The sequence below is a fragment of the Anguilla rostrata genome, chromosome 14, assembly GCF_018555375.3.
Source record: "Anguilla rostrata isolate EN2019 chromosome 14, ASM1855537v3, whole genome shotgun sequence".
NCBI lineage: Eukaryota > Metazoa > Chordata > Actinopteri > Anguilliformes > Anguillidae > Anguilla > Anguilla rostrata.
The window spans coordinates 26861462-26877833 of record NC_057946.1 but is presented as its reverse complement, the minus strand read 5'-3'; positions in this window follow the sequence as shown (position 1 = coordinate 26877833).

Genomic DNA, 16372 nt, shown 5'->3' with positions numbered 1-16372 from the left:
TCCTCTAGCAGCTGGTGTTATAGTGACAAAATATTTACTGTGAAATAAAGACTTTGGCAAAACAAAATAAAAATATATTTACGAAATGTTCAGACCTGACTTTGTCTATCTCCAACTTGCACTCACTGGAAAACATGTAACTCACTGACAGCAATAACTTACCGCAGACCAGTCCCCTGCAGTCCCGCACAGACTGGCTTTTATACTCTTCAGCCTACCGCTAAAGTGGAGGGAGAACCCACGTTCAAATTCCCACAGGGCAATTAGTTAAACAATAGAAGGAATAAAATACATTAGTATAAAACCGGAATATTTTCACAGTTCAGTACCGTGAACACCAAGCATAGATCGCCAGTACAACATTGCAAAATACACAAACATTCTTGTTGCGAAGTTTACACCCCCGGTAAACACAATAGGTGCGCTTTTTCCTTTAACAATGCGCGTGCCCTGTGCGCCGTTTGCGAGTTGGAAACCAGATTCGGAGATGAATCGACAAACAGAGTTGTGCGTGAGTAATGAATGAAAAGCAGTTCACATTTAAACTGCGTTTATACCATTCTCTCAGCTGATCCATGGCATGCGAATTAATTCTGCACTTATCATTTACATATCCATGCAACAGTCATGTGAGAAAAGATGCACAGTGAATTATGAGAGTTCGTCAAAGTTTATTTTTAAGGTGGGAAATTGTCCGGGAGTGAAAAATGCGGAAATGGCGGGTTTGAGCGCTTCAGTGCCTTAAAGGCGCGCTCACGATAATATGCTCCCGCTTCATTATCACAACGTTGCTTATAAAATACACATTTAAGAAGTAGATGTGCACGAAACCAACCTTTTTCATTATTCCCAAAATCTAGTAAAAACCAAACCAGCTATGTGCATATGACAGTGTTTGTTCAATGTTCCCTAACTGAGCATGGGACAGACAACCTTAAGCTGACCTCTGCCAGTCGTGGTGGAGTATATTGTGAAAGATTGATTGAAGCGATACGGGGACAGTACCTTAGGGAGAAAGGCCAAGATTGGGCATAATTTCACGCCGATGCCCTCAGGTAAAAATCTGTTGTAGCCCTCATGAATAGAGAGTGCCTGAAATTGTTACGGTCAAAGGAAAAGCAGTCAAGTTACGGTCTTTTCTGTGGCCCACTAGAGAGAGTACTGGGCTCTAATAGGGCACTGAATAGCCTTTCAGGTCCCATGTAGAATTGTGCATTTGCACTGATCTTTGCCTCTTTGAACAGCATGTTTCTGTTAGTGACACTTTGTATTATTTTTCTGGAGCTCTTTGATCATGATCATAAGCCAGACGTGACACACACAGCGTGAGTAAGTATCGTGGCCACACAAGGGTGACATGTTCAGTGAATACGGTAGGCACACAGTGGCCATTTTATGAAGACCTCAGATTGCCATTTTCCAGATCAGGTATCAAGTTCACATCAAATGTTTACAGTTAGTTTTAGGCTTTTTTCTCACTATTTTTCTGTCCACAGAATATGTATCAGATCATACACTGGTTTGGCAACTTTGATAATAAAACTTCTTGCAATATTGTTATGTGCATTGTGCTCAAATCGCTTTACAAAAGGCACCATAGTAAACACAATTAAAGGCACTGTAATGTCTGTGACATCATATAAAGGCATGAAATAAAGGTGAAAGTAACAGTTAATATAAGGTAAAATAGACAATGCTAAAAAAAGAACAAAATAGAATAAAAAGTAAAACAGGGATAGAAAAATGTCTTTATTTTTTTATACAGCCAGTCTGAAATACCGTGTCTTTGAAAGGAACATGAAGCTTCTGAGTGGTTGCGGTTTTTAATCTTGCAGAAGGAGCATGTAGGAGGCCCTTCTCAGCTGTTTCTCTGGTTTGTAGGGCACTAAGTTCATTTATATAGTCAGGGGATTTGCCATGTAAAGCTTTACAAGTGATCATTAATAACGTGAAATCAGTTCTAAATACTGTACTACTTAAAGCCAGTACAGTACACGGAGACAAGACTGCATTTATATGAGAACTTACTTTTACATAACCGCTTAGCTGCTGAATTGTTTTTGGTTATGTTGTTTATGGTTTTATGTCTGTCTTCATAAAAGAGAGACTTGTTATGGATGCAGTGTGTGTTTGTGTGTGTATTTGGAATCCCTACTGTGCTTCTTGACTAGCACAGTTAACTTACGCTAATGCTTTAGCGATGTTGTATCTTCACTTCCTTGTCTGGGAATGCTCTTAGCCAAGTCTGGCATTATCGGTCACTGCTGCCTGCTCCTCTGTTTCTCCTGCATTGTGAGTTGCTGTGGACAAGCGCGTCTGCTCAATGAATGTAATGAATGTGTCGGAAGTGCCACTAAGGTCTGAAAGAACTACATTTGAACAATCCCCCAGAGTCAGAACTCATTAGCGGGTTATTTGCTACTCGAACAAGTACTGGGTCTGTGTGATGTGACCTGAAGCCAAACTGCCATTTTAAAAATAAGCTACTAATAAAAGCGTGCTTACTGGACGCTGCAACCCCTGGAGTTTTTTTTTTTTTTTTTTTTTGAAGTTTAAGAAAGGTTTGCATCAATACTTCATTAAATTTATGCATAAAATTCAGGTATAAAATGTTTTACAAAATTTGGTAAGGCTCCTTTTTTGGTTGCTCTAAGAATGTCAGGAGCTATATTTATTTTTTATTTGTTTTACCCTAGAATTCCAGCTTGAAGCCTTTTATGTGTTAATTTGAACAAATTATGAAGATTTTACTCATGAATCCTCCACATTTATTCTTTGAACATCTGCGAGCACCACCAAGTCCTTAAATGGGTGCCTGTTGTTGAATCATTTGTGGTTAATTTTTACAACTTCTGTGGAAAAAGTAGTAGGTAACCCCAAAGTGACATGCTGTGCAAGTGAAAGAGTTCTTATATGAATCCAGGCCTCACAGGAAGAAAACAGGAGAACTACTTTGTATTCTAGTCCGCTGCTCCATATAATTGTGGGTCCGGGAATCTGCCAGAGATGGATCCGTCGCCACATTTAAGGGTAAAGGTGGCAAGAGGAGATTAAATCTGAACATCAGAATGAGATTTCCAACACAGCTGCTGTCAAAGGCCCTTTCTGTCACACCTCTCTAATCTTTATGGAAATGACCGGGATCATTTATATACGGACCCGAGCACCCATACACATCAAATTCATGACAAAAGCTTAGAGGAATTAATTTCTTGCAAATTATTCCAAACTGCCAACAGTTTGTGTGATTAATTATCTATACCAAGCTGTGTGTAGTGTATTTAAATGTCACATCACAGGTTCTTTCGTCATAATGTCGGTATTAGGTATGTTTAAATTCTCTGAGAAAGTAACTAAGCGACTGTCACTTACTAAATGCACCACAAATTACTCCCCGAATATTGAAGAAGGCTCCCGGCTAGGACACTTAGCAGTTTATATGGTTTATCTTGGTAACTGAAATTATGAAAATATTTGATATTAGGATATAGTAAGTCACTAAGATAAATACTGACACAAAAACACACCACACACTCACACATACACACACACACACACACACACATATATATATATATATATACTACTTGTATATTTCAGAGCACTGCAACTCAAATGCAGTCAGTTCATCTCTTTACTCTCCAGTGGAAAATCCTTGTAGGTGATGGGGATGAATTCATCATGCATTCCAGAGAAAACATACCTGACTTGTAATTTGTCCGGAAGGTCATGGTGCTCTGTCCTTGTAGTTTATGAAATGTCAGCTGACTTTCTAATGAAATGGAAAGAGCTTTGTCAGAGGTACCTGGAAGTGTTTTTGTAAACATGTATTTACCATTTCACCGTTTCCATGACATTCAGCAAGGTTTGACATTGAGTTATTGACAATGCAGAAAAAAATACTCAGGACAGTAAATACTAAATATATTTTTAACACTGGAAAATCAAGTGGGGGTCAGCCTGAAATGCAAATTAAGTCTATTAATTATTTATGGGCAGCGTATTCATGAATATTCAGCATTTCTTGCTATTAAAAGGTGGGATGGATAGAATTTTCAAAATGGAAATTATCAAATGAAGAGCTCTAATTGGCTTATCTCTTCTGTTTACCTGTAAAAGCTACTCGTAGGAAATGATAAACTGTCATATTTTGAGTAAAATAAAAAATGAATTTAATGTATGGGTTCCCATGTGGAGGGTGTCACTACAGTGCAATGCAAGGATGTGCCCTTCAGATCAAATCAAATCCATACCATGATTACTGTCTGAGACCAACACACTATTACCCAATGGGCTGCCCATTGAAGAAAGGTTTCGGACAGCAGGGAAGCCCCTGACTTTGACGTTCAGTATGACTCTGCATCTGATGTACATGTTGGGTGTGCTGATGAGTTTTCGTAGAGGGAAGCTACCTATAATTTAAAAAATAGCAGTGAGTCATTACATATGTCATTATGAAGTTGATTTGATATAATAATTTCACCTATATTTATTATTATTATATTTTCTGCTTCTGTGAGCTTTTAAATTTAAATGTATGACATGCTATTGCTATAGAGCTTTGTTTTTTGTGTTCTGTTAAAATGAGTGAGCTACATGCTTAAGAGTTTTTTCTTTGAAGTGCTTCATGTCCTGTTGCCCACTAATCAAGCGATTCAATTCAGTGGTGACTCGGAATTTAGCTTCATGTAAAGTGTACATAAAGAACGTTAATCACACAGATAAAAACACAATTTCTGGACTCAGTCAGTAAAGATGTTCATCACAAGGTCATGCTGGGCCTTTGAGTTGAGTGGTTCAGGCTCATTATCATGAAGGCACAATGGGCCACTTCTCCCCAGGGGTGTAGCATGTTTAAGTCAGCCAGTGTTCCCATAGGTTACTGCTGAATTGGCCCTCTTAATCATATGGCCACTGGATACTAGTTTTTGTCCGTAGTGGAATACCTAAAGCTGTGAACAAATGTGCTTCAGTCATGGGTGGCACAGTGGTAATAATAATAATAATAATAATAATAATAATAATAATAATAAACAAATTGGAATTTACAAATAAAGGCATGGCATAAAGGTAAATGTGGCAGTTAAATCACACTGAATATAAAAATGCCAATAAAGCTACCTTTTGTGTAAAAGAGTTCTGTTTGGGTTATACATTTCCAGCATGGTATATTCAGCTGTTCAACTGTTTATGTTCATTGCACATCACACCATGGGAAAATATATTGTTGAGCAGAAAATAAAATACTTTTCTTTTTTTAATTGACAAAAAATTGAAATATAAACGATCCCATTTTATGTACATTATTTACATCATGTAAATTGTTGAACTATTTATTTTTATTTTTTACTTTGCAAGAAGAATAGCCTTTGCTAACTTGTTCTCATTGTGTTGGAAAAAAAGAGCATGCAGTACCCGTCATTTCATGTCAGTGAAAAACTCCAGACAGGTTGTGAAAAACCCTGCGAATAACAGATTGCACTGTGTGTCAGAGGCACGTCAAAGCCATGCTGGGCGAACTGTAAACACCTCTGGAGAACTTGGTACAGTATAATACAATTTTACAACATTATTGTTTATTCTTCCACACTCTGTTACATTTGCAACTATAAACATTGATGTGGGTGTTAATTAGGATTGATCTGAGTTTCCCCCACACACACCCCACCCCCCCCACCCCACACTGAGTGTGAAATAATTCCTTTTCCCAAAGATGTCATATCAGCCATATGAAACACCTGACCACTACTGCTTTGCTTTCTTCAATACTTGATTGTTCTTTTGAAGGATTTTTGCCGGCGGCATGAACTGGGTGTGTGAAGGGAAGGAATTGACTGATAATTTTCTTCCTCCTACCAATGCCGCAAAGCTCCCGTGGGTTATAGAGAAATCACTGCAGTCTGATTTTAATCAATGCGACTGACATTCATCAAGACCCTCCCTGCTCTTTGGCTCTCTTACAAAACGGTTGGAATTTTCTAGTCTATGGCAGCAGTAATAAGGCAATCCTTATGTTCACCACTGTTAACTGGATTTTGTTCCGCTGTTTTTTTTTTCCATTGTTATATTTATTTTTCATGTTTCATGGTTCATAAAATAGAAAAAAACTGAAGGTAAAACACATGGAGAGTGCTATTCACTTCCATTATGTACTTTGTCATGAAACACATTTGGCAAATTAAAATAAAGTGACGCAAAAATCATTATGTTCCTACATGTTTTAACATGGATACATCGATGTTACTGTGGATATAAGTGGTAATGAAAAGGCGATGTAGTACTGTGACAATGACCATGTCATTTTTTAACTGAAACATTTGGAACACTGGAACATATTTCCAAACACAATTGGATGGCTGGGAGAGAATTAGACACATTAGACTTTTGTTAACTATCTGGAATGTAAAGAACTACCAAAAACTACTACTATCAAAAACGCCACTGACATCGATGACACCTGACTGTGTGTGTATCCGTGTGTGTGTGTGTGTTACAGAGTTCCTTGTATAATTTCAGTATGACGAAAGCAAATAATTGATTCTTAGACATTTGGCTAAATAGCCTCTAAATGCTCTTTTTAAACCTGAAATCACAGCACTTCCACAAATCAAAATGGCTGTGTCACTGTCCTCCGTTTAGCACCGTAATCTGGTCTTAACAGATAGCACCTCTCCGGGTTATATAGGCATTACAATTATGAGGCAGAATCCTCCCGGAGGCCCCGTTTATTGGCCCATTATTTACCGTTCCTGCGTCCGCTATTGATCTCGGGCGAGACGTTTGATCTCAATAACGCGGCGTGTATCGGAGGGGGGGTGGGGGGGAGGGGGGGGCGGGATTCACCGGCAGTCTTTTCTGCGCGTTTGAAGATAACTCCGGACCGCCAGCGCCGGATTGCTCAAACAAACAAGCGAGGTTGCGGTGCGACCTTATATTCATCACTCGAAGAAAACTCTCTCAAGGTCTCCGCCGTCCGCTTCCCCCCCGCGTGAGCCCGGGAAAGGCAAATAGCTACTGTCAGCAGGAAGGCTTGACAGCGTTATTAGGTATGTTTTCTAGAGGTCACGCAAGGTGAAATGAAATAGCAGTTAACCCACGACCCCAGAAGCGGAGGCATATTAATAAGAGCTACTTCGCTTCGGAGTTTCCATTACTTCCGTCTAATGAGGACTGTCATCGCCGTCCGAAGCGTAAAGCGAATGTGTTTATTCACCCCTCTTCTGACTCCGCACCTTCGTCTCCGACTGTAGCGGCTCGGCTCTCCACTGCATTTCATTACCACGCGGGGGAATATCTGCTGGCTCTATTATTTTCCAGGTGCATACCACAGAACGCAGCTTAGTTTAAAATGAGGTTAAAGTGATTTCATTTATTTTGTAGCCGTATTGCAAAGAAAATTGATTCGGGAAAGAATGTACCGTTGATGTACCGAAGGACTGTACATGAATGCTTACAGTATCTTTTGCCAAAACAGCGTAGCTGAGATTCAATCAACATTTTGACATTTTGATTTTGACTTGTAAGTAAATGTGGCTGATGTTTTTCTGTTCTATTTCAGTGACGTGTGACATAAAAGCGCGCATTCATTTCATTTCAAACCAAAATAAATAATAAATTAACATACATTAGAAAAAATGCACACATTTCAATACAATTCTTTTTTAAATTTCTTTAAGTTTCAGCTGTCCTTCAAACAGTGGTGTCATTTCAGTGAAACCTGGGGCACACCCAGCATGATGAGAGCACACACACCCTCAAATTGCATGATGGCTGCGTACAGTATATCCACTGCACTCCTTCAGAAAACAAGCATTACTGAGCTTCAAAATGCAAAGAGCACAGGCTGTAAGTTACCCATATTACCTCCCTATGATACGCATTTCAGCTTGTGTATATACTTCAAGCATACTGAATGGTAAATTATTTTCACTTTCATTTTCTGCAGCAGAACTTCTGATCTGACAAAACATTCATGTGGCAGCTCATCTTTTGATCATTTCACTGTTGCGTCACAGGTGTTCATACCATTGATCAGAAATACTGTACGGGAGTTTGAAATAACCCCTTTTATAATTTACATTCCAAGAGTGGAACTGGATTCTAGTGCTATTGAAATATAAAAACCTAGTCCTCAAACCACCATTCTTTGTAGTTTAGTGTGCTAGTTTTCTTGTTTATTTATTTTGGTACTACATTGGTTAGATAGCTAGCAAATTAGATGTTTTGAGTACCGATTAGCCAGATGAGCTAGCAAACTGTAATGCGTAGCTGGTGCTAAATAGTGCTAGTCATCTAGAGCCAACCTCCTTTACTACAGTATGTACACACAAGGGATATGTAGGTTTGTTATTGTTTTGTTGACAAATTCTACACCCATCTAGTTCTACACTCATCTAGTTTAAATTGGCCACTAACAATTCATTTGGGCAACTGAAAGCCTTTCCATAGGGCACCACTTGACCCACCATTGAAAGAGAGCAGAGATTGTACTGAATTGACCTGAAGAGGCCAGCAATGTTCGCACACACTATAGCACATTTACCTGCTATGACACCTGCACATTTTGTAAAATGAACGAAGGAATTTATTTTCACTGAGCGAAACGCATGAAAAGGAAGTGTGTTCTCTCTGTTCTCACTTCAAATCGTTCAAGACGATGCACGATGGTCAAGGACGTTTGAAGGTCACCATAAAGAATACTGTCACACAGAGGGTTATTGATGTAGAAACCTCCAAATGGCAATTTGCTGAATTATTCATAAGATATTGAGATATTCCGACAATTATAGATAATGTTAATGTTAATTAACACAACGGCAGAGGGCCGTGGTGTCGTTCGCCATCTGATTCCCTCTCCGTAACGGCATCAAAAAGACGTACGCATGCGAGTCCTATCTGTTAACATGACCGTGTGTGTCAGCAGCGGCTGACGTGATTTGTGGGATGCCGTGGAAACGATACAAACTAGAACGCTGGCGCGAGGACCCTCGGATGAGGGGGAGGGCTGTAATGTATGGGTCCCCCGCTAAATCAACCACGAGCACATACTTTATCCATGGGCTTCCGCCAAACTCACCTTGAGTCGCCTTGACAGTGAAAAACGGGCCCCATGCATTGCATTACCCTGGACCGGAAGGTTAACCTTTCATTACTCTTTGTGTACGGCGTTTCTACAGAGGTACTTATAATGACCGCAATCTATCAGCCGAAATTGGTACAGCCGGCGGAGAATAGGTAGTGACTTTTACTCTCCGAGCAAAAAAAAAAAGATATTAATTATGTCTCTTTCTTCCGGTACAGATTTTGAAGCAGTTTTGTAATAGTTTTAATGAGCCTCTGTAGACTAAAAAGACTAAGATATAGTGACTATGCTAAAATGTTTCAGGATAGGATGCAAAGGAAAAAAAAAACATTTAATGTGCATTCGTTTAAAGTTTTATACTATATGTACCTAAGTTTACGTTAAAAAAAGTTTTAGTATTTTTTGGATCTGTTCTTTTTCAGTATTTATTCCTTCATGAAATGATATCAACTTACAAATGGTCCCCACTGTAGATGGCTAGATACTAACTTGATAACCACATGTCTAGCTGTAAATTTCATTGGATGGACCTCATTGGTCCTTTCGTTTCTTGTCGGGAGATTTCATGACTTGTTTTAGATCAGTTCCTGCTGCCCGAGCTTTGCCTGCAGTGCAGGTGTACTTTGAGCAGCCAGGTTACCGCCTCATAAAGACGGCGGGGATTGATTGCATGCATCCTCCATTCGGCCCTATTCAGGAAGTAGGCGCGACTAGCGCTTTTTTGAGAAGAACGAGGTATCCAGAAAGTGATATCAAGCATTTACTAAGAGTATAATGAACAAATAGAGAAGCGGTCATAAAGAACACATGATAAAATGTAACATTAAACAAAATACATATACATTATTGGAAAATTTTTTGAAAGCAATTCAACCATGAATCTAATTCTAAATTATATATATTTTTTTTACTGATTACTAACATATTAATCATGTCAATCACAATGCCATTAGCACAGGCTATGATTACACAAGTGCTCGTTTATACTGTATCTCAACAATTAGAAGCTGATTGTGTAAAGGCTGGTGAAATCAGCTTTATTTTATGTATTGCCATAGTATAACACGGAGAGTTGGTCCTGGACCACTTCTTTGGGAGTGAGTCTCTACAAAATGCATGTCAATGAATCTCCCAAGCTAGGTGGTGACACTGTTTATTTTAGACACATTCCCTCTCTCATCTTCCTCTCTTTGTATCCAGTTTGCACCTGCTGTCACACTTTTATCAGTAAATGTTATGACAGATGTTGCCGTCATAACATTTACCAATAAATGTGATAACAGTTTTATGTCATTTGACATAAACTGACATCACCTGTTATGCCATCTTGTGACAGCTGGTATGACGTGTGTATGGCAGTGTTATGTCAGCCTGATGTCAAAGGGTTCAAGTGAAATGTTCTACACATCCACATACTGTATATAATCTCAAAGTCCAATGAGGCCATGTTTATAATGAAGGCATATAATGTGTCGTATAACATTGTGATCTAACAGTTTTTCACATTCATAATTTGCTGAATATAATGAAATTTTAGGCAGTAAAAAGGGACTCAAAATTATCATTTCTATTATTTGAACGCTGGTTTGTGCATCTCATGAAACTTGAATGAGTGTTTAGCCATAAACAACTTCATTGCCCTTTGATAGAAGCAATATGAAAAAGTTAGTTCAGATTTTGAATATTTTAATTAATCTTAGATTAATATCCTTATATCTGAAAACTTTTCAGTTCATTTAGGCTTCCTATAATGATCACAGATCTTCTAGGACGTATCCACATAGCCATATATATCTGTGCCTGAAAACTCAGAGACATACATACCTGTTATACCATATGCTGAGGTAATGGGACAGGCCTACATATTCAATTTGGAGAAAAATAACATTAAAAAAAAATAATATTTTAATAGGTTTCTCCCAAGCAATAGTCTTAAAAGCGAAGTTTGCCTGCATGACTCAAAAGGCTGTGGTAATGTAAGTAAAGATTTCCTTATCTAATAAAGGATTTAAATGACTAAAATTGCTGTATTTTGATGAGTTGAGAATGGCCTCCATCCCTGTTGCATTCATATCGACCGATAGCAGTATGCTTAAGAATCCCTGGCTCATAACCCTCAAATCTGCAGTCTTTACATGACCTATAAATGGCCATAATCATACATCCTAAGAAAGGAGATCATCCCTTGTCACTGAGGGATTGCAGATGATAATGACATTTTAAAAATTAATTTAAAAAAAATAAAAAATATCACATCACTGTATCATTTGTATATGGTGAAGATTTTTCTTTAAAATGGAGTAGAATCCACAAATCCTGTCATGCAGGATCATTGCTTGTCGTTTGTATTTGTAACTACGAAATCAGCACTATGTTAAAAAATGTAGTTTCTTCATTGATTGTGGACATATTTTTCACACACACAAAAAAAATATGTTCTGGCCTACGAGGCTTTACATTTGGCTGTTGGCCTTTCTTCTCTTCTCTTTTTTTCTTTCTGTCAGCGATGGGAATACCCACAGCTCAGTAGCACTTAAGTAGCCCTTCAATTACCCTGCACTCTCTTCTTAACAAAAAACCCGTCCTTGTCTTCTCGCAGGTAATTTTCTTCCCTTTTTTACCCCTCAGCCCTGTGAGAACCCCGGGCCTTTCCGCAGCTGTGCGCAGGGGTGATAATGACCTGTCTGAGAGAGCGAACGTCAGATCTCTCCTTCTCGCAGGAGGACGCGAATCCCGCTCTTCACCGATAGCCCGCCGCCGCTCTCTCGTTAATGCGGTCCGGGGCGCTGCCGAACGGGGCGAAACGGAACGAGCCGACTCCGGCGGAAACTACAAGGCGAAGTCAGCATTCCTTGTCGAGCGCCTGACAACTCTATTTTGGATTTTTTCTTTTTTTTTCTTCACCGCCCCCCCTCCCCCCCCACCCACCCCCCACCCCCCCCCGCACCTGCGCTCTGCGTTTCTGGCTTTCTTTGCCGAGACGGAGAATTAAGGCGCAGACGCACTGCCAACAGAAATATCAGCATCTTATGAAACGGAATTCCAGTCATGTATTTTTTTTTTTTTTTTGACAAATGAAAATGTAATATGCATGTCCTTAGCGAACGGCACATTATGTCTGTAGACCCAGAACGGCATAATTAGCCACAAGAGACATTTTTTGGTTGGATGGGGGAATGGGGTGGGGGGGAGTATTCAGTTTTTTTTTTCAGTTGTGGCAGCAAGCTTCTAATGAACTTCACTAAATTTTTTGTGTATACCGAAAATGCATATATTTTATTGCTAAGACTCAATTCTTCAAGTCATTGCTGGGCGAATCTGCATACGACTACATATCTGAGACTACAGATCTACAAAGATGAGTAAAACTGTAATTTGAAGTTTTTTGAAGATTTACTTGAAACATTTTTCCTGTGCATTTTGACACAATGTTTAGATGTTTTATTCAAATGTTTTGATACATTCCCTTCTTCATAACAGCATTCCACAGAAGAAGGCAATGTTTTGAAGCATATGAATCTTATTAGCCTCCAAAAAATTGTCAAGTGTAGATATTTTTGGAATGTATTTGTTTTGTATAATTCCTTAGATATGCATATCTGCGCAACCAAAATAATGCTGTATTACATCTCTAAAATGAGCAGGTAATTTTAGGTCAGGACACTTTTGGTTGGCCTCAGCAACCACAAGTCCTCATACTCAACCAATCACACACACACATGATTACATGTTCTCATTCTCAACCAATCACATACACACATCACTACATGTTCTCATACTCAACCACATATACACATCACTACATGTTCTCATATGCAACCAATCACATACACACATGACTACATGGTCTCATACTCAACCAATCACATAAACACGTCATTACATGTTCTCATATTCAACAAATCACATACATCACTACATATTCTCGTACTCAACCAATCACATGTACACATCACTACATGTTCTCATTCTCAACCAATCACATGCACACATCACTACATGTTCTCATACTCAACCAATCACATACACACATCACTACATGGTCTCATACTCAACCAATCACATACACACATCACTACATGTTCTCATACTCAACCAATCACATGCACACATCACTACATGTCCTCATACTCAACCAATCACATGCACACATCACTAATGGAGTACTTCTTTAAAACCGACAGTCCTCTCCAGTGCTGCTTTTCCCATGGTGCTCCCTGCATGCAACACTTGCTGCAGCTCACAGAATTGTGTGCACCCCACACCACCCCAGCTTCCACCTGTTGTTTGGATCCGCTTCAGGGCACTGGGGGGGTTTCTGGTATGTCTCCCGTTTAGTAGGGGAGAGATGTATCATGCTCCCTGTTCAATAGGTTGTGCACAATGATGCGTGCACAAAAGTACCTACAGTAAAGCAGATCTATTCAGCACCAAACCAAAATAATTGCATACCATATGCAATAATATATTTAATCAAAATACATGAGTTGTCCTGGCTGAAATGCACATTTAATTTTTTTTTAATTTTTTTTTATTTTAAGTGTTATTTGACAACCTACCTGAAAATAGAAGCTGTGATTGGTCTTTTCTATCATAATTACCTTGTAGCCTACAGCAGCTCAGCACAAAACACCATTTCACATTTTAAGCCAACATTTGAAACTTTTAAGCCTCTACAACTGAACAAAACTGTTTAACTTTTCCAAATGCAGTTACTGAATTCTTGATGCTCCTCTGTTTTAACCCACGTGACTGAAATGGGATAGGGCAATCCTGCTATTCATTGTAAATAAATGGCAAAGATCAAACCAGCGGAGATTAAATTACTACATTGCAATCTTTGTATTCATAATGTTCTATTCCCCTAATGCAATTTTTCCCCCGCAAAATGCTCGGTAAACATTGAAATAGATGTTCATTTACTTTTGTATGCTAAGAATCAATTAAATCATCTGTTATTGACATGTGTTTTACCAAAATTTCTATAATTTTTTATTTTGATATTTGCCGTGTAGGATCAAAGAGAAATAATTAACTTTGTATTCCTCCTCCTTCCCTGCAGTGCCATCATTCAACCGCAGTAAATGTTTATATAACAGGAGTCATGAGTATCGGGGAGACTCAGGGTCTCTGTACAACCGTATATCTTGATAAACTGTATTTTCTGTGAAAATGCGCATATTAACATAATTTGTTTTGAAAGCGCATTTAATAAATGAGGCCACTGGTGTTTTAGTCACAGCCGTGTGACAGCGACGCGGTGCTAATTTCAATTCAGCGCAAAACTTTAGAAGTTCATTCATGCCGTTCTGTTCCTTTCACTGTATTTACTGTCTGTTCTAAACTTGCATCTAACCACGCCAGTAGTTTAAAAATTCACACCGTGGGACTCTTTGTTCCTTTCCTGAACAGCTCCAGTAATTGAGACCGAGGTGCTTCGCTGATGAATATGTATGCGAGTTCTCATACCTGCCATATTAAATTGCCTTTGCGCATTTAGCGTGCAAATCTTCGTTTGTCACCACCCTCATTAACGTATCAAGCATCATCTCAAGGGCCTCTAAAAAACAGGTCCTGTAGAGTTACCCACTCCGTTTCTTTTTCATATTATTGTTATGGCGATTAGATGGATAACTAAAGCCCCCTTTCTGGTGTTTAGCAGGGAAAACGCCAACCAGTTCTCTACAGAACTCAGATCTCCCAGCAAACCCAGGACTCTTAGCATTAGCTTCCCTTCATTGACATGCAGGAAGTGAGTCAGCCTCAGCTGTTGCCAACAGCGAGCAGGTGGGGAGATGGCTGGCTGTAAATGAATTGTTTCACACACAATGAAGAGATTGATATGATTAATTTTTCATAAAACAGCATCACAGTGGGTCTTAATCAGAAGAGATCGCATGGTCGCACCAGCAAAAGTTGCAAAAATGGAACATGCGCTGGCCAACAACTGAAGCCTTCTCCAGCCAAGGAATATGTTTTTAATTTAATTAATTTATCTGAGCTAGGATGAATGTGTACTCTGTCCAGCTCTCTGAGAAAAACTTCTCAATAAACAATTAAGAGGTTAAAACACTGGCAAATTTATAGAAAGTGATTGTGGAAATCTCAAGCTTTAAAATAAATACAAGTGGTAGATGTTTTAATAAAAAAGCTAAATCAAGGAATGCATATTTGACATTTCTATATTGGGTGGCACGGGGCTGCAGTGGGTAGCACTGTCGCTTCACAGCAAGAAGGTCGAATCCTGGCCTGGGCCTTTGCGTATCCTCCCCGTGTCCGCTTTGGTTTCCACCAGGTACTACAGTTTTCTCCCACAATTCATAGGCATGCAGGTAGGCTGATTGGAGACTCTAAATTGCCCACAGGTATGAGTGTGTGAGTGAATGATGTGTGTGCCCTACGATAGATTGGAAACCTGTCCAGGGTGTATTCCTGCCTCTCGCCTAATGCACGCTGGGATAGGCTCCAGCTCCCCCCGCGACCCTGAGCAGGTATAAGCAGGTATAGAGAATGGATGGATGGATGGCTGGATGGACATTTGTATATTTATTGAATATGGTTTTGCAGTATGTAGATGCCTAGCTGGAAGGCATCGCTGATTTTTGTCACTCGTAATGCTGATAAAATGTTTTGTGAGAGAGCAGGACAGCTCCATGAACTTCAGACACATTAAATCTGTTGAAATGCTGCTGCCCCACTCATTTGCATAACAGTGGGTCTTAAACGACAAAGTTATGGTCTTATCAGTAGCCAGTGGTTTTCGTTTTATACCGTTTTCCCTGATATTCAACTATTAGAAACTGGAGTCATCGCCTTGATTACAACTATTTATGACCAGAACAGTACTTTGTGTCAGTCGGCACTGGTGGTGCGATGTCAGTTTTCATTTTTACCCCAGGTATTCATTGCCCCAGCATTCATTATCTTATCTATTACCACAATTTGTTACTTGGCCAATCAGAATGCAGCGTTCAATAAATCCAATTTCATATTCGTATTCAGTCTCTTCCAGCAGTCCTGCCAGTTTAGTGGCACTGCTGAATAACGATGCCCACTTTCATATATTACTACACCATCCAGGCTGATGAACATCGCATTATAATTAATTTGCAATCAAGGTACGTAATCAGAGCAGATTCTTATGCGCTAACGCGTCGCTGCTTATGTCAGTTCTCGGCACAGGTGCACGGCAATAAGCAGTACAATAAGAATACGAGTGACAGTTCTCCGTTGGGCAAAGCTGATTCTTTCACGCATTGTGTTTGCTCGTCTGTCTGGCCGGCCGGATCT